The sequence below is a fragment of the Erithacus rubecula genome, assembly GCF_903797595.1.
Source record: "Erithacus rubecula genome assembly, chromosome: 6".
In the NCBI taxonomy this organism is placed as follows: domain Eukaryota; kingdom Metazoa; phylum Chordata; class Aves; order Passeriformes; family Muscicapidae; genus Erithacus; species Erithacus rubecula.
Genome location: NC_136688.1, coordinates 49,844,578 through 49,867,344, shown reverse-complemented (window position 1 = coordinate 49,867,344; position 22,767 = coordinate 49,844,578). Strand labels below are relative to the sequence as shown.

General features: G+C 37.2%; 1 long non-coding RNA gene across 1 annotated transcript in view; it reads left to right on the top strand.

Moving 5' to 3' along the window:
* The first annotated feature begins 5,183 nt into the window (after positions 1–5,183).
* LOC306803175 overlaps positions 5,184–22,767 on the top strand; it is a 37,627-nt gene continuing 20,043 nt past the window's right edge. The window contains exons 1-2 of the long non-coding RNA XR_013774566.1: positions 5,184–5,258; positions 12,838–12,942. This is a non-coding gene — a long non-coding RNA (uncharacterized lncRNA). The remainder of the gene's footprint in view (positions 5,259–12,837; positions 12,943–22,767) is intronic.

The following is a 22,767-nucleotide window of genomic DNA, read 5'->3' as shown; positions in this document are numbered from 1 at the left end:
CTAAGTCTGCTGTCAAAGGTGATAGGGATGAACAGGCAATGCCAAACTGCTCTCTGTCTCCTCTGCAGGCAATGTTTGACTGTAAACAGCACTGAAGACCTGGCAACTTTTTATCCATTGCTGGTGTGCATCAGTTTTGGCACAGACCAGGAAAGGATTGGTGCAGCAAAAGTTTTGGAGCAGGTCATTTCCCTGTTTCATTGAATTGAAACTGTCGGACTTTCAATCTGGGGCTTGTTTTTCTTCTGGAGAACACATATATTGAATTACCATTATTCCGACCTGACACTAGGTTACAGTCCAATCTCTATTAACTTTAAAAAATATGTTTAGGGTGCTGCTATGGGAAACATATTCCTAATGTATTATTCTCAAGGCTATCAGCCAAGCTGTGCAAACCACCCTTGCACTGAATGCCAAATAGTAGTGTGGGACATGTACTTCCTCCTTCATAGGCAATTTTGTTATTTCTAATAATGATATTGTGCATCCAAAATCAGAAAAGAATACAAGTATGTGATGTTTTCAGTAAGGCGTGTGTTAAAAATACCTAAACCTGATCTGGGAAAGTCTCTGTGGATTTGGAAACCCTGAAAAAAGCCAGGGCTACCTCCCAGGCAGCATGGCAAGGGGAAATAGCTGGGGAGTCCAGGAACAGACATCTTGCTACTTAGCAAGGCAGGTAATGGTGAACCAACCATCAACCAGCCTTGACATCAGGGGATTCTTAATTTGAAACAAATTTATCCTCTGTGAACATGAAGTTAACCCAGTGTGAGCTGCAGTGGGAGAGGAAATGCCAAGGAGCACAAATCTCTTCAGCACAGGGAACTGATGGAAAACAGGGAGATTTTCTGGCAAATTGCTTCTTGAAGAAAATGGAGGAGAAATGTTCTTCTTTGGCTTGTCATGATGGGTGAGCAAAATTTGAGAGAGCACCTTATTTGACCTACAAATTGCTAGTGGAATATGTATTTTCTTGTGCAAGTGTGAAAGGCAATTTAATGTTATGTCCTTTACCAAGGGAGGCAGTTCATCTGGGTTGAAAGTGGAGAGTTTCTTCATGTAATATAGCAGCTGAAATGAGTGAATATTATGTGGGTTGTGCTGGTACACAGTAGTACACCAAATGTTTCTCATTGCTGTAGAGGTGTTCAGTCTAATTCAGTGGCTGCCCAACAGGTTTAGTGCCAGAGACCTATACAAGAATATCCTGCTCTTGGACACATAGTTCCTGAAAACATAAATCCCTGTGTGTGGTTACTGCACAACCAGCATCTGACTCATTGCTTCGCCAAGCACTTTTAGTTGCTCGGGAAACATGAGGATATGCACTACACAAACCCAGGAGCTGCATGCTCCTGTGGCAGTCTACGATCTTGGAGCTGTCAAGGAAACTTTGTGCTCTCTTACCCACACCACAGCCACCAGGAACTTCATGTGATGACCCACTAACAGAGCCCTGTACCTCCAGCCACCCTGGATCCATCCCTTGGTGCTCCAGCTGATGGGGAGCTCTCGGGAGGTGTTTGTAGCACTGCCCACATCTCTCGCACAGTTTTCTTTCCATACAGCAGGGGGTAGTAAAATACTCAGAGACTACATGTGCAAGAAAAAAGCATCAAATAGTAGAGCAACTGAATGGAAAACAAACAAAATGTCTATTTTTAAACTGAGCTAAATCCATATAATTTTCAATAGGGAACCTTTTGAGTCCTTGTAAAACAAGTTCCTTAAGGGTTTGAATGATGCTATTTAAATGTGTAATGACTTGGCCTGTTAAAAACCCAACATATTGATTGCTGCACTTTGAGGATGAAAGTATTAAACATTTTAATCGTGCTGTGCATGTTTAGGATGCAAACAAAAGTCCTCATTGTGAACCTGCCAATTAAAGTAGCTGCCAATAGGGAAAGGAGACATGCCTGTGGCTTTCTTTGGGTTAGCTGAGGTCATGGCTACAACTAATGCAAAGGTTCTTAAAGAAGTTTGGCATCTGAATGTATGAAAATCCCAAGCAATATTCCACTCTTTCTATTAAAAATTTTTGAGCTGTTTTGGACTGACAACAATGTTTACAGAACAAGATCAAGGCTTTTTTCCCCCCCTCCTTATATTATTAAGAAATATATAACACTTAAGTATGCAGAGGACGGTCTGAGATGTTAGTGCTAGAAAAGCAGTTACAGGACTGCTCTTGAGCTTCAGAGTACTGTACATGATCATCACATACTCCAACAGGGAGCTCAGAAACCATCAAGGAAACCCAGGGAAAGGTGGTGGGAATAGTTATGTGCTTCTAGTCAGGGAATGGTTTAGAACTTCACTGTTTCTCTGCTTAGATTTTTGAAGTAACAATTTGATTTCTGTCAAGTCATTGCCTCCAAATTTCTACAGTACCATTTAACAGTACACAGAGTAACATCATATTTCTCTTCCAAAGAGTGCAGAAAAAAATCAAACTTCTCATTTCCTTAAGGACTTCACAGAAATGCATAACCTGGGAAGTTATTTCCTAGTCACGTTCTTACACCAACTTAGCCTGATAAGATCTAAATCCCAGCACACTTATTCCAGTGTGTGTTAAGAGCAATCTGAATGACTGAGACTCAAGGTATACTGGTGAAGAGAGCTGTGAAGAGCTGAGTCTGGTTCAGTGCTCCCTATTGCAAGAGGAAAGCTGTACTTAAATCCATGTACGACATGGGACGAGTTTATTGAACATTTCTGCAAAGATTTTAAATTTTACATCTGAATTTTTGTCTGTGTTTTTGTCTCAGCTGATGTGATTTTGTAGGAAGATTCTGAGGTCCTTTTGTGAGTGTATACTGAATTTGTGTTATATAATGGTTTGGATTTTATTGGTAACTATTACTAAAGATTCTGAAATAAGTTAAAAAAACAACCTGTAAGCCAAATCTACTTTATTTTCAAGAATCTCCAGCTATCACTCACATATCCTTGCCAAATGTGTCATTTCTCTTAGCAACAGTTTAGATGACTTTAACAAGTATTTTTAACCTGTAAAAGAAAGTAATACAGCTCACTTCTGAAAACTGAAGTTCTGTGCAGATACCTAAGGGTATTTCAGTGATAAATTGCTTCCCCTCCTGACAAGACCATGGAAGCTTTTCTTGCAGGGAATGCTTAGTAATTCAGTGAAAGCGGTTTGGATGGATTTTTGTCTTTCCAGTTGAATCTGGCTTTACTTTCTTTCTAGTATTATAAATTATTGTGTGTGTAATAAAACATGTGCACCTCCTGAGAAAAATGTTAATTCTACAGAGAAAGAGGCTGATTCAAAGACAACTTAGTTGTAGATCTCTTTCTCTGTAATTTATCCACAAGGTTATCTTGAAGTAATGGCATCTTGGTAGCCATTGTTTCTACATAAAATGTCCAAAATTTCACTTGCAGTTTTGCCTGCAGACAATTTGTAGTGCAGTCTTTAATGTCCTTTAGATCCCTTTAAAAGCAGATATTTCTGGAATGACAGATGCATTGGAGATAGTTAGCTGGTATTAACCCATCAAAGTAAAAAACTGTCCAGTCTTTTGCAGCCACCTTGTCAGTGGTTTCTGTCATCCCTGTGGGTTGCATAATGCAGAGTGATGTGGCAACAGCTGAATCTGGTTGAATGTGTGCCAGAACCACAAATATGTTGCTGAATATAATGTACCTTTTTTCCATCTAATGAGCAAAAGCACAGATGATACACAGGGGTTCTCACATCCCACTCTATCTTTCATTCCCATCTTTGGATTGCCTACCAAGAGCTCCAAGTGCAAACTAACCTCTGAATTTGATATACCAGATGCTGCTATCTCATTTAAACTGTGTCTTTTAAAGACATATTAATACTTGGCAATATCAGTTAAATAGTCTCTTTACTGTTAACATTTATTTAATTAGGAGGATCAGGCATACCTGCAATGAAATCACATTCTTAGGGCCCCCTTCTAAGCCTTATACCACATCCTGTTCTCTTCAAGGCTCTCTTTTAGATGCTAAGTTTCGTGGGGCAAACATTATCTTTATTTATTGCTTATTCAGTGCTAAGCACTCTTTCACTGTTTTAAGTTTATTTGTTAACTCCCAACAATGTACTTATAATAAGAGTTTTACCTGACCAGTGTCTTATTATTGTTCTCTAACTGTTTTTTGATCTTTTGAAGGAGTCCTTTTAATACCACTGGTTTAATTCACCATTTCTTGAACTTTATTCTGGATTAATAATTTTCTAACAGTAGGTTTGGATTTAAATTTAAAACAAGTTTTCAAAAGGTCATATTACAATGAGATACTTGTGTGGCCATCAAGAATGAAAAAGGGAATGGATATGTTCAGTTCCAGAAGGCTCCTGTGTATAGGTAACCTATAGGTTAGATTTGAAATTCAAAAAAAAAAAAAAAAACAAAAAAGGGAACAGGCTTGAGAACCTATTTTTGTGTTAGATCCACATGACTGGCAGGAATAAGAATGTTGATATCACTGGGGGTGAATATCTTTAAGTTTTTGGTAGGAACTGGGGAAAGACGAGGTATCAGAAAGGAAGGCTGTTGCAAGTCTGATTTTTGCAGGATTTATAAGAGTTCAGAAGGAATCTAATGTAGTCATGAGCAAATATTTTATTTTCAGTATTCCTGGACACATCTTCCATTTAAGGAAGGTTTGGGATAAGGCTGGGGAACTGGAAAAAAACATGTCAGAGAGAGTACTATGGTGTAGGCAGGAGCATATGCTTCATATTAGGTATTCCAGTACAGATTCTTCCTCTCTCTACAGTACATGATAATTTTAGGGCTAGGACTGGAATCAGGTTTTCAGAAAAAAAGGTAGAAAGCCTTTTTATTCTTGTTTTTGAAATAAGATGAAAGTTTGCACAATTGGGACAGAATGCCTTGTAGTTGAATTTACTATACAAATTGGTCACTTCAAAAAAAAAAATTGGGTTAGGTTTAGGATGGCATTAGGGCATTAGAGTTTAGGGGTGACCTAAAAGAGGGAATCTTCTTATGCCAAGCTCACTGTTGGATTGTTTAGGATCAACAAAAATTAGAAAGAATGGGTTTTTTTATATAAATCTCATTTTTCCTTAATTAAATGTTAACTCAGTTTAATTTCTTTTTTTTTTTTTTTTTTTTTTATTTTTTTATTTTTTTTTTGGCTTAAAAGCAGGATTTAAGAAGAAAGAAGAAATTTCCCATTTTTCCTAGCTTATCACTGGGTCTGGAATGGCTTCACTGGCAGGAATGCAGGTTAGCATCATGAAGGGCAAATGCCATTATTCTGCCTCCTTAGGGAATACCTTGTTCACCTGAGTGGGAAGGGAGACTATTAGTGACTACACAGTTACTCTCTTTAATGCATTTTAGCTGCATGAACTAGTTCACTGCTCACCCAATAAATAGAATTCTGTTTGGGATTTATCTCATATCTGGAAAGGAAAAGTTTGACATGGAAGTTTAGGATGATAAATTGTATCAATAGCTGATGTTTCATATTTTCATATTCCTGCATGGATTAGTTACAGTTGCTTTTCAGGTTAAGTTAGAATGAATTCAAGTTTTGAGTGTGAGAAAATGAGTCTTGAAGTCTTGAAGTCTTGAAGAAGTCAAGATCCTGTTGGATTCTTTATGTTCACAAGTGATAAGAATATCCATTTCTCCACCAGCCATTAATTTGCATTAGGTTTCACTCTGGCTATTGGTTACCTGGCTGTAATCACAACCTTGTGATTGTGTAAGGAGTGGAGAACTCAAATGCACATTGTTTCCAAGAAGTTATTAAACTCCAAAGTTCTGTAGAAGTGCTCACAAAAGAAATTGTTAATAATGAACAGCAATATATGATGTTCACCCAAAGTTTCTAGAGAAGCTTGGAAGCTGGATTACTGTAAATAACTATTTTGAAGAACCAATGAACAGGAATTAATATTGTATTTTGGCAGAGAGCCAATATGGATTTTTAAGGGTACTCATGCCTCACAAATGTGGTCGCATTCTTCAGAGAAATCAATAAGCTTGTGGATAAAGGAATAATTGTTGATTTGACCTATTGCATTATATCTTTTAAAGAATCTAAGGAGTCAGAGGATAAAAGAAAAAGGCAGATGTCAGCAATAATGATCAGTTTTCACAGCGAAATGAGGTAACCAGTAAAGCATCCACAGGATTTGTCCTGGGGCCTGCAATGTTCTCAATATAAATAAATGATCTAGAAATGAGATGTTTTTGAGGTATTTTAGTTTGCTGGCAATACTAATTTATTCTGAATCGAATGATAGAATAATAGAAGAATTTTGATTGAAAGTGACCATTAAAGATCATCCAAACCCTCTGCAATGGGCAGAGACATCTTCAGCTAGATCAGGTTGCTGAGACACATCTGACCTGACCTTGAATGGGAAAGTTGTTCCAGTGTTTCACCATCCTCATTGTAAAGAGTTTCTTCCCTGTATCTACTGTAAATCTACCCTATATAAGCTTAAAGTCATTACCCTTTGTCCTAAGTCAACAAACCTACTAAAATATTTGTCTCCATCTTTCTTATAAGTCATCTTTAAGCACTGAAAGACTGCAATAAGTCTCCCCAGAGCCTTCTCCAGGTTGAACAAACCAAATCCTCACAGCCTTTTTTTGTAGCAGGGATGCTCCATCCCTCTAATCATCTTTGTGACCCTCCTCTGATTTGCTCCAACAGCTCCATACATCTTGCCATGCTGAGGACCTCAAGCTGGATGCAGTGTTCCAGGTGGGGCAGAGCAGAGGGGCAGAATCCCCTCCCTCCCTGCTGCCCATGGTGCTCTGCATGCAGCCCTGCACACAGGTGCTTTCTGGGCTGCCAGTGCACATTGCTGGGTCACGTCCAGCCTCTCATCCAGCAGCAGCCCCAGAACTTTCTCAGCAGGGCTGCTCTCATCTGTTCATCCCCAGCCTGGATGGATACTGGGGTTGTCCTGACCCAGGTGCAGCACCAGCACTTGGCCTTTTTGAGGTTTGTGAGCTTGGCACAGGCTCCCTTTTCAAGCTTGTCCAGGTCCCTCTGGATGGCATTCCACCCCTCAGGCATGGCAGCTGCACCACACAGCTTGGTGGTGTCTGTAAATCTTCTTAGGGTGAGCTCAGTCCCACTGTTCCTGTCTTTGTTGAAGATATTAAACAGTACTTTTTCCAGTGCAGATCTCTGGGGGACATCACTTGCCACTGATCTCCATTTGTACATTGAACATCCATCATATCATTGAGCTGTTGACAACTACCCTCTGGATGTGACTACCCAACCAATTCCTCATCAACCAAACAGTTCATCCATCAAATCCATTCCTCTCCAATTTTGAGATAAGGGTTTTTTTGGGGGACCATGTCAAAGGCCTTACAGAAATAGATGGCATTTGTAGCCCTTCCCTTGTCCACTGATGTGGTCATGCCATTGTAGAAGGCCACAATCCCTTGTTCTCTATTGAGCCTCTGCACAGCTTCTGGGGGGTTTGTTCCATGAGATTTGTAGGCACAGAAGTGAATACAAAAAATTATTTTATTGTGAAGAATTATAGAAAGGAGTAGAATATGGAAACTGAAACCAGGAAGTGTCAATTTTGAAATAGAAGAAAAGATGTACTTTTGCCTCAAATTGCATTTTTAAGCTGGCAAGATTCTTGCGACAAGATGCTGTGGACAGTAAAAACTCTCAGATGTGAGAAGTCCAAGAAGAAACTAAAGACAGAGTTGCAGCATCTGTTTAGTTGCTGCATCAGCCACAAATCCCAGGAGGCTGCAAAATATTCTGGAGCATTAGTGCTGTGTATTACACTGTTCTCACACTCTTCCTTGGGATCTGTCTTGGACACCATCAGGAATGGCTGCAGGGTAAATTGGAAACTTGATCTGATAAACTATAATAATGGATGGTCTTTATAAATTAATCTAGTTAAAAAAGAACAAAATATTTATCTGATTATGCATAGGTGTTATTTGAATTTTCCAAAGACTTCTGTTATCAGTGCAAAACACTTGCTATCTTTGTCATATTTCTATATTTTCAAAAAGACAATACAATTGCTTTAATAAGATTTATTTGGTATTCTGCACTCTGAAACCTTTTCATATCACTTTATTTGGAATCAAATAAAAAATATAAAGTTTTTTTTTCCCTTTTGTGTAACTGTCCTCTTTTCCAAAGTCAAAAATGAAAATAGAAAATAAGTTTATTAAAAGCATAATATATGTTACACATCATGAGTTGACTCACAACATAAATTGTATAGTTGCCAATCAAATAAGCCCACATCTACTAAGCACAGACTATTCAGGTTCAAGGAGCTGCTCTCTCAGTTATCTTTTCCTGCTTTTGCTGTGAATTTAGTAACTTTGCCACAGTGACATCACTTACGCTTTAGGACAGGACTCTCACTGGCTGAAATCAGCAATAGTTCTGTTTAGGCATTTAAAACAGTATCAGAGAGTCATGAAGGAATATTTAGTCCTTTTAGTTGCATGAAAAACCTGATAAAAATCCTGTATTGTTCAGAAATAAATAAAAATATTTGCAAAAAGTCAGGTGCAGAGGAACCTGTAGGAGATGAGAGCCCTTTGGAGCAATATGCTGTATACTGCTGGTGATGGGCTTTCATTAGCTTTATTAGCTTTATTAGCTTCAGCTTCTTGATTTGTACTCCTGCCATCAAGTCCTGTGTCTCCATTCTCTCTCAGACACTCTCTATAGTCTGGGTGATTGAAGCTTTGTTGCAGTATTTTGCAAACACAGTAGAAAGTGGCAATATTGTTCAACATGTCCTTGGATGCCCTGTGACTTGCAGCAGCAGCAGGAGTGATGATCTTGTATTTAGTATCAAACAATAGCTCACTATAGAATTTTCTAAACTGGAATTGCCTTCTCACCATGTCCCAGAACCAACCTGGCATTTCACAATAGAGGAATCAAATGTCTTTTGGCAGCATCTGATGTCATCATTGCTTAGGGCCTGATCTCAGAATTTGGCTGTCATGAGTCACTTCATCTACTCAGTTATGTAAAACAGAAAAAATGTGGGCATCAGCAGTGCTGTGACCTTTATACAGTTTTCAACAGATTGAAAGAAGGCAGAACAGTTATTACTAATTTTAAACCACTAATATATATTGGGCTTTTCCAAGCCATGAAGCTAATGGTCTGTCACCAGAAGTATACACCATATTACTTTAAAGGAAGTCTCATTTGAACCCAAGAACTCACAAGCAAAATGGCAGTGGAATGTGCTTTGAGAGAAGTGTTGCACCTCATTTTGCACTGTCCTGTCATGGGTGATGTATTTGCTGGCTTGAGGGAAGGGCAACTCCTCTCTTCTTTTGGGATATTAGCTAGAGATTCATTGAGATGCAAAAAAAATTATCACTTTTGGGTGCATACATCACATTTGGTATTCAAAGTTGTAGTTTATGTTGAAGATCTGCTGAAATTCTCCAGAAGAAAATATTCTTTATAATATGCATATATTACTACTCTGTCAAACCTTTGAAGCTATTGGAGTAAAACTGTGGTTTCTTTCACAGATTGTGATCTGGCCAACCTGGTCTGTTTGTAATATACAATGTTTATCACTTATGGATCTTGACTGGTATAATAAAGTGATTGGGTGCTACTTAAGTAACATTTGACCAGGAGTTAATCTGTAAGTGAATTATGGGATGATTTAATATAATTTAGTGAGGTTATCATTACCATCATTCATATGGTGCTCATCAGCCACAGATAATTATGTGAGGAAAACAGACCAGAGCTTCATATCCTGATCCTTTTCAAAATTCTTCTACCTTTAGTAAAGTTATGTTACTCCTGCTTCCTGTCTTATACAGATACTGATTGAAGACCAGAATAAAGTGATTGTAAAAGAAAGAGGATTTTTAAACTATGAACAATATATTAAGAAACAGTAGGTGGTAAAAGATTACCAAATTAAACAAGGAAGAACAAGTTTAAGATTTCAGAGGTATTTTCATCTTGAGTTCTGAGGTACATGTTGATGCCTGAAAGTTTATTCTTTTGGGGACATGCATATCATAAAGGCCTTTCTTTTAATGTTGTCTTTCTGACTTCGATGTTGCATAAAGAAATTTAACATGTGGTGTTAAAGGACCACAGCAGGAAAAGATTTGACATACTAGCAGTTTCAGCACAGTTTGCTAGTTGTGCCAAACTTTCAGTTTCCAGATAAAACTTTTTGTCTTTGTCATTCTGATGGTCTTTCTTCCAGAAACTGGAGTAATGTTGTTCAATCATGGAGTTTAATCCAGTGAAACTGGTTAGGTCTGTTCTGATCTGTTCCCAGTTGAAGTTAGGATTGGCAAAATCTGCAGTCTCCTTCTGTTACAAAGGTCACAGTCATTTCTGCACACCTCATGCTGCATTGTATACACTCAGAACCAGAATTTATCCCTGGCAAGAGCTGTGTTTCCTGAATTATGTTTGGCATGTGTGTTCTCACTTGTGAAGTATTTATCCATTTCCTGGTGTCAGCTACTGAATCCAATGGGATTATGGTCCCTTTTAAATAAAATCCAATCTTGTCATCTGCTATTAAATCCAAGAATTATCACTTCTTTCATGGGCTTCTTATCAAGAGCTTATTTTGGCCTTTTGGTCTTGAAACATTTTCATTACACCTCATCAGCACCTGGTTTTGCTAATTCGTGATGTGGCTGAAGTTGAAGTGAAGGTGGCTCTGCCATCTAATTTGATTTAGATCTATTGCTGACTTAATAATATGAGCAAAAGTGGCAGCTGAGCATCTGTCTGCCTTTTTCTGTAATAAATGTACATAAAGAATCTCTGCATCTGCTAACTGATGCTGCAGATTGCCTTCCCTTCAGTGGAAGTCTTTCCAAATGGTCTCAGAAGCAGCAAGAATAGATGCTTGTGGTTGTTTTTCCTGGCGTGTCAGTGGTGGATGGAGATACATTGCTTCTGCTTCCTCTGTTTCTGTCACTGCAGTTTATAGGTTGGCCATTAATTTTTCTGTCAGATTGCAGTCTGGAGCATATGTGTTAGATGGCACCTACAATACATGGCACCTGCATGCTCCATGCTGTTTGCTTAGTTCCCCATCAATACATTATCATTATATTCCTTTCACTGACCACTTCAGTTGCTCTTTCAATGAGGGGCATGTTCTGAAGATTAGGTCTACTGATTGAAAAATGTAGCATTTATTTGCTTCCATTCTCTCTGAGATTGTGGGTGCCAAGAATGAGAACTCTGCAGTATAACCATTTTTTTTTTCTCTGTATTCAATGCAATTACTTATTCAGGTAAAGGCAAAATAAAACACTTTTGTATCTATTGTTCTTTCTATTGGGCTCCTTGAATATTTTGATGATCTGTTCCAGCATTTGGGGGCATTATTCCAACAGGATTATCCTGATCATCTTCCCCTTTCTATAGCCCCTCATTGTTATGCCAATGATTTTTTTCTGCTTCCATCATAAATTCTGCAGGGAGACTTAGTTCTGGTGTTTAGTTTTACTGCCTGTACACAGATTTTGTCTGGGAATCCACCATGCCTGGCATCACTCCATGTCGATGATTTCCTTTGTTTCTCACCCTTATTTTGTCTCTTTGTAAATTGTGCTTTCTATATTATTGTGGAACGCACAAGATCGACCTCTGCTGTCATCTTCCATATGCCACATGCTGAGCAGTAACATGAGAAAACAACACATTTCTTAAGGCTTTAAATTGAGAGAGCTGTACCAGAACTGAAGCCTTGTGGCAAGACAGTGTTCCCAGATGGCAAAGACTACATTTAAGGCCTTTGGTGCTATTAATTTTTAAAGGCTGCAAAGAATTAATAAAGTGTGAGTGAGGCCTGATGCTGACAGGGATGGAGGGGCCTGAGCTACACCAGTGCCCCTGACTTCTCCCTGGCTTCATTTTGGAGCAGTCTCCACATGAGGTCAGGGAGGAATTTCCAGTGGGAATAGAGTTGTCAAAATATTCTTTTATACCCTAGTGCTGTGCTGGCAGTAATATGGTGCTCAGCAGGTGAAGGGGAGGGGCTGTTTGTTACAAAGATGTTTGTACTGGGAGAGGTAGGATTCAGGTGCAAGGCTCCTGAGCTATTTTGGGAGTTTTTCACTCTTTTTAGCCCATTCTGATTAGCTGATATCTGAGGACAATATTTTTGCAAATTTATGATGAAATGTAATCGTTCTTTGTTGCAATTGTATATATTTACAAACTTCCAGTTCACTGAATTTCTGAAGTAAACATGAGAGGCTCATTGCTTTAACAGTCTCCTCAGATAATTGTCTACCCTAAGTCCCTCTTTCTTGCTTCATTTCTTTATCAGAATCATCCTTCATCCTCTCTAGTTGTCTCTGGGGTTTTCCTGCTGCCTGCTCTATCTGTGCCTGTATTTTTGCCCTTTCTCATCCTTGGTGAACTCAACTGAACAACATTCATTGCCCTGAATTTGAACTTAGTCCCTAAGGAAAATTGCAGTAGTTGATTCTTTTACTAGGCCTCTGTTTTGGGTACTGACCTCCAGGTTTTCTTCTCTTCCACAGAAGTGTTGTAACCAGCTTTTTACATTTAGCCTACTATGTTATACTCAATAAAATATGATCCCTAAATTCAACTCTACTATCAGATAGATTAGCTATTCCTATTTATAAATGTCACTGCTTTTTCTTTTTTGTTTTTTTTTTTTTTGGTATGCTGTCAAACTGCAGTTCTCCTTTCCCCCACATCAAGTTTTCTTGTTTTGCATAGGCTCCATATTTCAGAAGAGAAATTATTTGACTTTTAGGGTCACTCAGGGAAGCTATTTTGTTTTCCCAGGTTTCTGGGTGGGACACTTCAGCCAATCACATTTATTTAAGAAGGTCACTCAGACACTTGAACTTGACCCTGTTTCCTGCCAATAACACCTGGCAAGAGAGCTAGGTAAGTTAAATTGCAGATATATTGAAGATTTATTTTGGGTAAACTTTGTTTGTAAGATGTTTGTGTGCCAAGTAATATCTGGAATAAACTTTTATAGCAAACACTAAATCAGAGGCAAGCAGTACAGAAAGAATTGTAAAGGGAAGTGAAATACAAAGGCTGACAGATCTGTAACTATAATAAAAAATGGTTGTGGAGAATTCTATGGCATTAACTTAGATAACTGCCAGAGTCGTAAAATCCAGATTTTTCTGTCTTCAAGACTCCTGGGAGCTGCTGGAGAAGAAAAAAATTAAATGTAATGGTTCATATATAATTCAGAATTTTGTTGCTTTTTATCATTCTCAAAAGAGTAAAAGTGACCTACTTTCTATATGTTACAGTTTAGTGGGAAATTCCCCTGGCTCCCAGTGTTAGCATGCTTGTTCTCCTCTTAAGCAGGTGCTAACTCCCATCTCTGCTTTACTACTGCTGGCATAGTATGTGCTAAATGTGTTGTGACATTCTTTCCTCTCAGTGTCCGGTAGAGATGGTTGTGCTCCTTCCCAAATTCCAGTTTTGTTAAGCTTCTGGGATTAATGCAGGATCTAAATTAATTTTCTGTATGTCAGTTGACAACCATACTAGAAGTAATTAAATAACAAGCTCTCCTCTAAGATTTGTGTTTTTGGAATCAATAAGCTATATGTAATGATGACTTAAAAGAGGAAAAAAAAGAAGATAAAGCCCAAAGACATGGATAAAAAGGCACCACTTCTTTATTTCTTAAAATGTATATTTGAATAAAATGTGAAAGAATAATTACAAATGTTCTTGGAACTCAGAGAAGAGTCAGTATTAGCTCCACTGTAAGGACGGATTTGAACTGGAAAGTTTCTGTTCAGAAGATTTCTTCCAATCAATGTTTACAAAATACAAGAACAGTCTAAAAAATCTGGGCGAGGAAAACTAGGAAATTTGACTTAAGGTTACATATCAAGGCAGTCTCCATTTACAGTACAATACTGCAGAAGTATGCTAGAGAGTATGAAACCAATCAGTTCTGATCCTGCCCTCCAAGAAGACCAATGTTTAGTTTTTTGGATCTAGCTCTATATGGAAGAAAAGGAGAGAAATTTTAATGAGTCTATATTTTCCCATCATATTGCTGAACTTGTTCACGATTGAGGAAATTCTTCAAAGTCTTCAGTTCTTTTCCTGTTCCCTTTATGGATAAAGACAGATAAGAGAACACGTTAATCCTCTTTTCTGAAAAAGGAGCTTAATTGACCAATAAGGGATAGATAGTGCTCTAGCTACTTCTCCAAAGAAGACTACACAGTTTGATTGTCAGGCGTATGTACAAGAAGCAAAGCAAAATAATGCTTTTCATTAAATGTAATGCATCCCTTAGAATTGTTTGTGGGGAAATAGTTGAAAAATAATCATGGTTCTCTTTAGCCATGTTCTACTTAGTTATTTATTTGAAGTGAGCAGTTTCCTCCAGTTATGGATATCAGAGCAGTTAGCTAGAGGACTTGTTCATATACTTTTGTTTTACTTTTTTGATCCAAGTCTTAGGAGTTGGGAGTTTGGTTCCAAAGGGAATGAATTTATGTATGCAGGACACGTTGTTCAAGGAGCTAATACTTACAGTAAACAGAGGTTGCTTAACTGTTGAGTAATGCTACAATAGTTATTTCCAATATTTTGCAAGAAACAATGTTCATGCAATGTTTTACCACTAGCAATTTGTTAGTGGTTTTAATTTAATGCCAAAAAAAAATCTCTAAAGGCTGAAATTTCAAAAACATGGAGCATCTCACATTGGGATCTATACCCTCTTTATACATTTGTAAGGTATGACATACATGAAAGGGGCACATTTTTTCCCCTCCAATTAATATCAATTAAAATCTAAATAGTGTAGGAACACTCTTGTGACATCATAAATAGTAAACTATATCTATTGAAAGGAGATGCATGTGTGTGCAACTTATGTTACAGGTTAAAGAGAAAGTCTTTTGAAAATGCTGAAAGGAAATCTTTCTCCAGTGAATTACTTGAGGAAGGCAGATGCAATCTGAAGTGTCCTTATTTTGTCTTCTGTTTTTGGAGCAGTGATGTGTTTACATTACAGTCAGGTCAAACCTAGCACTACTACAAGTCTATAAGCAATTCTTCATACAGTATATTACATTTATTGTGATTAATATGTGAATAGAAAAAGTTTTAAAGTGGCTGAAAATAAATTATCTGTAAAGGGTGCCTGAATATCCCTCACTCCAGATCCTATAAACATTCAGAATACTCTCAGAATATTCAGAATACTGCTCTACTTAGCGTATTTCTTTGAAGCTTAACAGTATTGCTAGAAGTTTTCTTTTCCTCTGGAAACAAGAGGCAATTTCCTAGTGGAGATCAGCTTTAGCAAACACTCCTAATAATGCAATTCTCACCAGGTTCTTCCATTTGAGATAGAAGCAAGGTCTTATTTTAAAGAGAGAGAACTAAAGTATAATGTGGATGAAATGCCTTTGAAATATCTTCCTTTTGTTAAGTGGCAGAGAAGCAAAAGTTTTTATCTCCTATACTTTTTCTTTATTGCTGTGACATTTATGTAGCTATGCATATCTATACAGGTATACGCATATTTCCATATCTATATTGAATAAAGACATTGTCCTGAGCTAGATTTGATTAAAAGCACTTTTCTCTAATTAGACATTTGAGTCTGAAATACTGGAGACTAAACATTAATATTCTGAAGGGAAACTAGGAGTTTCCCAACATTTCTTCTACCAGTTTAACATCTCTTTCTTTGCTGCTGCAATCCCATCATCACCTTCTTTAAAAATAGCAGCATAAGATGCTCTTGGCCTGAAGTTAGTGAATTCATGTGTATCTTTTCATGTTGTATAATGTGCATACCTCCATACACACAGATATTTTTTCATGAATGTATCTACATTGCAATAAAAGTCGTGGGTTTTTATTCAGTTCCAAGCTGATTGGTCTTTTGCTGCTTCATTTTGTTAAAATCTGAATAAAACTTTAGAAGGCCCTTTGGAAGGCTTGCCTTCAGTGAGGACCTAGTGTTTAAGATATGAGACATATTAACTGATTATTATTTCCATCAAACTCACTCGCAGTTAGCATCCACTTGCGAAAATAACTGTAAAAGTAGGTTTCTTCATAATTTCTTTCTCTTTTCTCTAATCATTAATTTTTTTTTAGTAACTAGGAGCAGATTCTGTATCAGAGAGGCTGTGTGGCTACACCTGTACCTTCTAATACAGAAATCCCAGGAAATATTTAGGTATTCATGCTAATGTAACCCTCTAGATGTTGCTTTGCAGATATGCTCCTTTAAAATACTCCATGTCTCATATTCTTTGGTGAAGCATCCACAGTAGAAGACTGGCTTTCCATACCCATGGTAATACATGGAAAAGTATCTGTAATGGTTTTTCAGACTCCTCATGAAATTTTTGATGGGATGTCAGCTTAAAGGCAAAGTATGAAGACATATCTTGTAATGTGAAGAAAGAGTGCGGTACTAATACATGAAGGAAAGAAGTCAGTACAGGAAACTCGTGACTCCAGCTAAAGAAGCAGGTTAATTGTGATTAAATTTCTGGCAAAGTCTGTGATTTGGGGTGGAAAAGTGAGCATAGAGTTATCTGGAAAATGGCTGTGAGAAGGAGATGAAGACATGCCGAGCAGGACAGGTTCCAACCACCTAAATGCACATCAGGGGTGTGAGTGCTTGGGAAGATATCTGCAGCAGTGCAAGTCATGATGTAATCACGATGCTGAATGAAATATCTGTTCTTTGTTGTGAAAAATGGTCCCTTCCTTTGGCATTGTTAAAAGAGCTTAAATAAGAAAGCAAAGGAAGATACAAAATAAAAGAGCAGAAATTAGTGCAAAAAATGCAGAGTGATGAAGAGAAGTTAATGAGGTGGATTGGGAGGTGGAGATGGTATTAACAAAATGAAAATAATACTTCTGTAGAGATTATATGTGAGAACAAAGAGAGGAAATGAGAAAGCTGAATGTAATTCCATTACTCTGGAACTGACTAGCATGAAAAGAAAAATGAAGGAAATGTCAAGGAGGCAGCAGATAAAAGAAAGGTTGTGTTAGGGTGGTATGCCAATGAGGAAGTGATTTTCACACTGATTTTTATATTTTCTCCAGTGTGTTTCACTGCTTATTGCCTTTCAGAACTGGCAACTTTCTGATGATTGGATGTCAGAATATTTTGTTCCACAAAGAAAAAATTTGCTGGTGGGATTTCATAGAATGGTTTTGTGTGCCATTTCTTGTCATTAACCATGTCTTCTTCCTACTGCCCTTTAAACCTGATATAATGCTGGTTTATACATCTTCTCCTACAGAAACACTCTACATGAGCAAGTTATAAAAATATTCTACAGAGTTTGCCAACACTTGAGGGCAGGAACACTCAGACATTTTTTAATACTTTTGTTCTAATTTAGCACTAACTGGAACATACCTCATCTCCACAGTGTCATTTTCTTTAGAAAAGAACATTGGTTTCATATACAGAACAAAAGGATGATCATTAAAACCCATCTGAGGCCTCTTGAATAAACAGAAGCATGAGATAACGCAGAGAATTTTTGCACAGCAGTACATTGAAACTTCATGTCAGGAAAGTTTTCAATGCTCAAAGATTGTTGGGAAGTAAGAAAGTAGAAATCCTTAACTCTTAACCAGCTGAACCAGTAACCAAATAAAACTCAGTCCATACTCTAGCAGATATCAATGTGTCCATTGATACTGCATTCCTAGAAGTCCTGAGCAGTAGCAATAATTGTCCATATTTGCATATCTAACACTTTTGAAAAAGTTCTTCCTTTAGAGGAGTAGAAATACATCTGCTGTAAATAGGGAAGCCTTTTCAATATCCACATGACACATACATTTTTTCACCAGTGAACATTACTTGGACCAGTACAGTGAAATATATAGGAAAAAAACTGGTCAAGAAAAGGAAAATTTACTGAGCAGGAATACAAATTTTGGGATGAATTATCAAAAATTTTTATCTTCCATGTGAGGGGTTGTTGGAAAGTGTTATTATTTTAGATTTAGTTGTATATAGGAGCTGTATAGGTAAAAATTCAGATTTAGATATTGGGAATATATATGACCATTCTACCATATGATAAAACATTTACTTGATATGTGGACCATTATTAGTAAAATTAAAAAGAGCTGATCAAAAGAGCTGTTTTTATGGGTTGTCTGTAATGTTAAACAAACCTCCAAAATCGCATCATTTTACTGTTGAAAATGGGTGACCTCTGTATTTCTTTCCTGGAGGTGAGTGTATGGAAGGAAATAAATTAGAATGTCAACTAGCAATATGTCAGCTATGGCATGTGGGTTGTTCATACCCAAGCTATTGCAAAGTAGAAAATGCAGGCTAAATGAAAAGTCACTTCTCCATGGTGAAAGTTGGAAGAATCTACCTTGCATTCATGGCAGGACTAGATGATGTAATATAAAAGACTGCTGTATTTTACCCCTTGATCTCTACAAAATGTGGAGAACCTTGAAATTCAGAGCCAATTGTTTTTCCAAAGATTTGCAAGGTTCTCAGGATGGTGAGTAATGGGTTGCTGTTCTGCACAGCAGCACAGCTGTACAGCTACTGGATTTGCTTCAACAAAACATCAACTTTTCAGTAAAAAATTGGCTGCAAGAAGATAACAGATGTACAAAAGAAAATAGGAAAATAATAACTCTTAACATCTTTATATTTTGTTTACTAGAAATTTTTAAAGGGAGAAAAAACTTAACTGTTATGGCAAGTTGATATTTTTGCTTTTATAAACTATTTTATTGTACTAATTTGTTCATATTATTGTACCACAGATAAGAGAGCTGTTGTTGCAGTTTGGCAGGTTCATATTCAACCTTCCTTTTCCAAATACTTGTATCTTTGGTACTATTTAAATGGCAACAGAAGCTGGCAAGAATCTATGGCTACACTTCATGTTCTTTTAAAGAATGAAAAACACTCTGGTTAACTCTTGTCTTTGTTTAGTCTATTGTTTCAGTTTCTTTGAAAAGATGATGGCAGACATTTTATGGGAGAGAATTATTCAGTCTCTAAGAAGTTTATTTCTGTTTGCTAACAAACTAGTCTTTTGGGGCTTTGTATTTCTTATATTATAGTAGCAGTCATGGACACTAATCCCCAAATATGGGCTTGTAATTCCTGCTTGGGGTTATAGTCACAGAAATATAAAAGGCACAGGAACTAGGAATAGTCACATAATCCCAGAAGTGTTACAGAGAGAGAGGTCATGATGCCCTTTAAGTGAAGCTGTGACTGGAAATGTTCAGGACTTACTGTCCCAGTAAACCTATTGTCCTCACAATGTGAACTCTTTGTGGGCACTGTACAAACACATAACAAAAATGCTGTCTTCTGCCCAGAAAAACTTATTTTCTAATTTACAACTTTGAGCAGCTACTGTCCACAATAAATCTCCAAAGGTTGTTTTCTGTTAGCAATCCATTAGAGTTTTCACTGACCTGCACGTGCTCCTGAGTGTTTACACTGGAGTGGTTTACAGGGGTGCTCACACTCCCTCCTGTTCTGCCAGGGCCATAAAAGCTGCTCTTTGCAGAGGCAGGGAAGGGCAGGGAAGCAGGCAGTGATTCTTCCTGAGAGCAGCATCCCAGTTCTGCCTCACTTTAACAGTCAGGGACTTCTTGAACCAGAAATAATGATGTGGGTTTGAGATGTCTTTGCCTCAGTGGATTTCTCTTCCATGAACTTGTCTAGTTTTCTATTAAAAATATGTCATCTACACCTGGAGCACAGTGTTCTAGTCCAAAATTGCATATTATTGTGAATGTGCCTTGTTTTGCTTGTTTAGAGGCTGGTACCTGCTAAGTTTTCAGGGTAGGAAAGTACTGCTCAGAACCAGCAATTCTTGGGATATTCTTGGGATAGCCCCAGATAAAAGATGCAACTAAATGACACTTGTTTTACAGCAAAAAGAAAAATTGATATTATGATAGTGTAGATGGCAATGCTTTAAAAATATGTATTTTAATAATTAAAAGCTTCCATAGGTGATAGCTAACCAATATAATGTCAGGAAAACTCACTAGTTATGGAAAAAAAAAACCCCAACAAACCAGCAAAGAAGAATCTCTAAATTATTATTCTGCCTAGAACACCCAGTGTACATAACCAGATAGTCTTGGTCACAGCCTTGGAAGATAAAATGGACAACTGTGTCTTTGTTTATGCATAATTGGATTTTTTACATATACTGGTTCAGGGATCACATCACACAAGGTTTTTACTCTCTGTTTCTTTTTTACCATTCACTTTTAAATATGGTATGTCCACAGCATAGTTACAAAAATAATTTAAATTAAGTTACTCAAAACTTCATGCTGCTGCATCTAAACTGTGCAACTGGACTCTCAGTTTGCTGCCAGCAGCAATGTTTCCTCTCCACCATGGTAAACTGCCAGGTAAACACACACCTTAACTTCCAAAAGTGACCACAGGAGTCTTCATCTGCTACTCTTTTTTAAAATTTATTTTTTCACTACTTCATAATTTGAGTGAGCAGTTGATCAGAAACAGAACATGTATGGAAACATTTGCATATCTCACAAGTAAAGTTTTGCATGTTGTACAAACAGATATTCACTCTATATTTTCACATGAATGCTTAAAATAATTATTAAACAAGTCTTTGTTTTCATGCTGGGCTGAGGTTTCCTTCCACATCTGTAGTAAATTGCCCTAAGGAACATTGATTCAAAAGAACCAGATTGTCTTTTTGTAGTATGGTTAGGATAGGCAGATGAGTCATGAAGAAGATTACTGTTATAGTTGATGTCAGAAAAAACCCCAGTTTTATGTATTATATTTCAGCAAGTAAAAGACATAAAAATTTGATTTCTTTAGCAAGATCATCTGGTTTCACTAAGTCTTCTGCCACCCTTTGAGCAATCTACCTTCTATGTCTGAGGGATATGAATGGAGAAATGCTAGAAAATAAAAAAAATGTTAGAAGTTTATGTGCCAGTATTATTGCCACTTGACAATTCTCCAGCATGTGATTGATGGCTAAGTTTTCTGCATCATACACAATAATTCCAGGTGACTTTTGCCTACTGCATTTAACTTGAATGGTATCTGATGTAATTTAATGAGCAAATTGCCCTTTATCTGAGCAGTGGATCCTGTACCACCAGTTCTTGTAGGCTTTCTCTCCAAGCAACATAAGTAGTTGTCCTTTCTGAGTTATTCCTTTACCTTTATTTGGGGACCATCAGACTTCATCTATCTTCCTGTTAGTGACAGAGAGCTGTGTCACACTGTTAGAAATCAAGACAATCTATGTTACAAAAGAGTGCTTTTCTTCATGGCACTATTTTGCAAAGTATATATGTGTGGCAGGAGAGTTGCTTTTATTGTTTTAACTCAAGGCAGATAGTTTATAAAGTGAAATTTCAGTGGAAGCCCAATTTGAGCTGCTGGATTATACACTGGGATATGAAGAAAAGACATGGGTATAATATAGGAGGAAAACTCAGTGTAAACAAGCCTTCTTAAAAAGGGATTAAAAATGCATTAATTTTTGATAATACTTATTTTAGCAAGTAGGAAATGAGCCAAAGTAGAAATGATATTAATCTTCCAGGTATTCCAAAGAAGAGTTATCCACCTAAAAAGGCAAATAAGTAATTGTGGAAGTCATGCTTTGACATTTGTGTTCTTCTCTCTTAATTCTACACAAGGCCACGTGTAGCTATGGCAGGTGAAGTCAACTTTTTGAAAACAACTGTAAAAAGTTCTGGTTTCAGCTGCATATGGCAAATCTCATCCTAGTGCTGTTTCTGATTTCTGTCTTGCATAGCAAATGGGCATTGGCAGAAATCCAGGGAGTAATAGAGCAAACTTGACTTTCGGTTTTGAGTTAGACACATAAGGAATAAATTTATGATCTATAATGTAATTTGAAAATTCAGCTTAGACAAGAATTAGATATTCTATCCATATCTGATTTGCTTTTTATCGATGATCTGTAGCTTGTGTGGCCATTAGTTCTGTGAAAATCTGCTCAGTTTTCTTCAAGCATTTCTCCCTATGCTGTTTTACCATCTGTTGATGAATATAAGTAAATATTGTTATTGTAAAGATACTCTCTAGTCTGGCCTGTAATGTGTGATTCAAATTAAATCTTGGCTCTCTGGGGAGTTGGTGATTTTTAGTGGTTCTGAGTATATGTGACTGAGACTGTGTATAAAACCACAAACCACCAAGGTCATATTTATTTATTTATTTGTTTGTTTGTTTGCTTTGGAGACCCTACCCCTACTTGGGGAGGGGGTGCTAGAAATCTGGGTGCATGAGGTAAGTTCTCCTTACATATGGAGTGAATTAGGAAAGGCTGAGAGAGAAAAATACTGCATTTTCCAGTGTCCATCATTATGAAACTGGAATACGTGTTGAGCAGCTGCCAACTTTACATGCTGAGCAGAATACTGACACTAAGCTTGTCATCTTTAAGTTGCTCATTTTACCAATATGTTTCTCTTTGGTCTTGATGGGGGGAAAAACTTAGGCAATCTCAAATATATTAAGTAGTGAAACACACCAAGTTAGAATTGTTTAAATGGAAAATTTAGCCACATTAATAGTGCATCATCTTTTTTCTATTAAGAAAAAAAAAAGAAAGCAAAGGTTACAGGACAAAATTTAAATATAACCAAGTTAAATAAAGACAGAGTGGCCCCATGGTGGGAAAAGAATTAGCCTAAAACAGCTTGAGA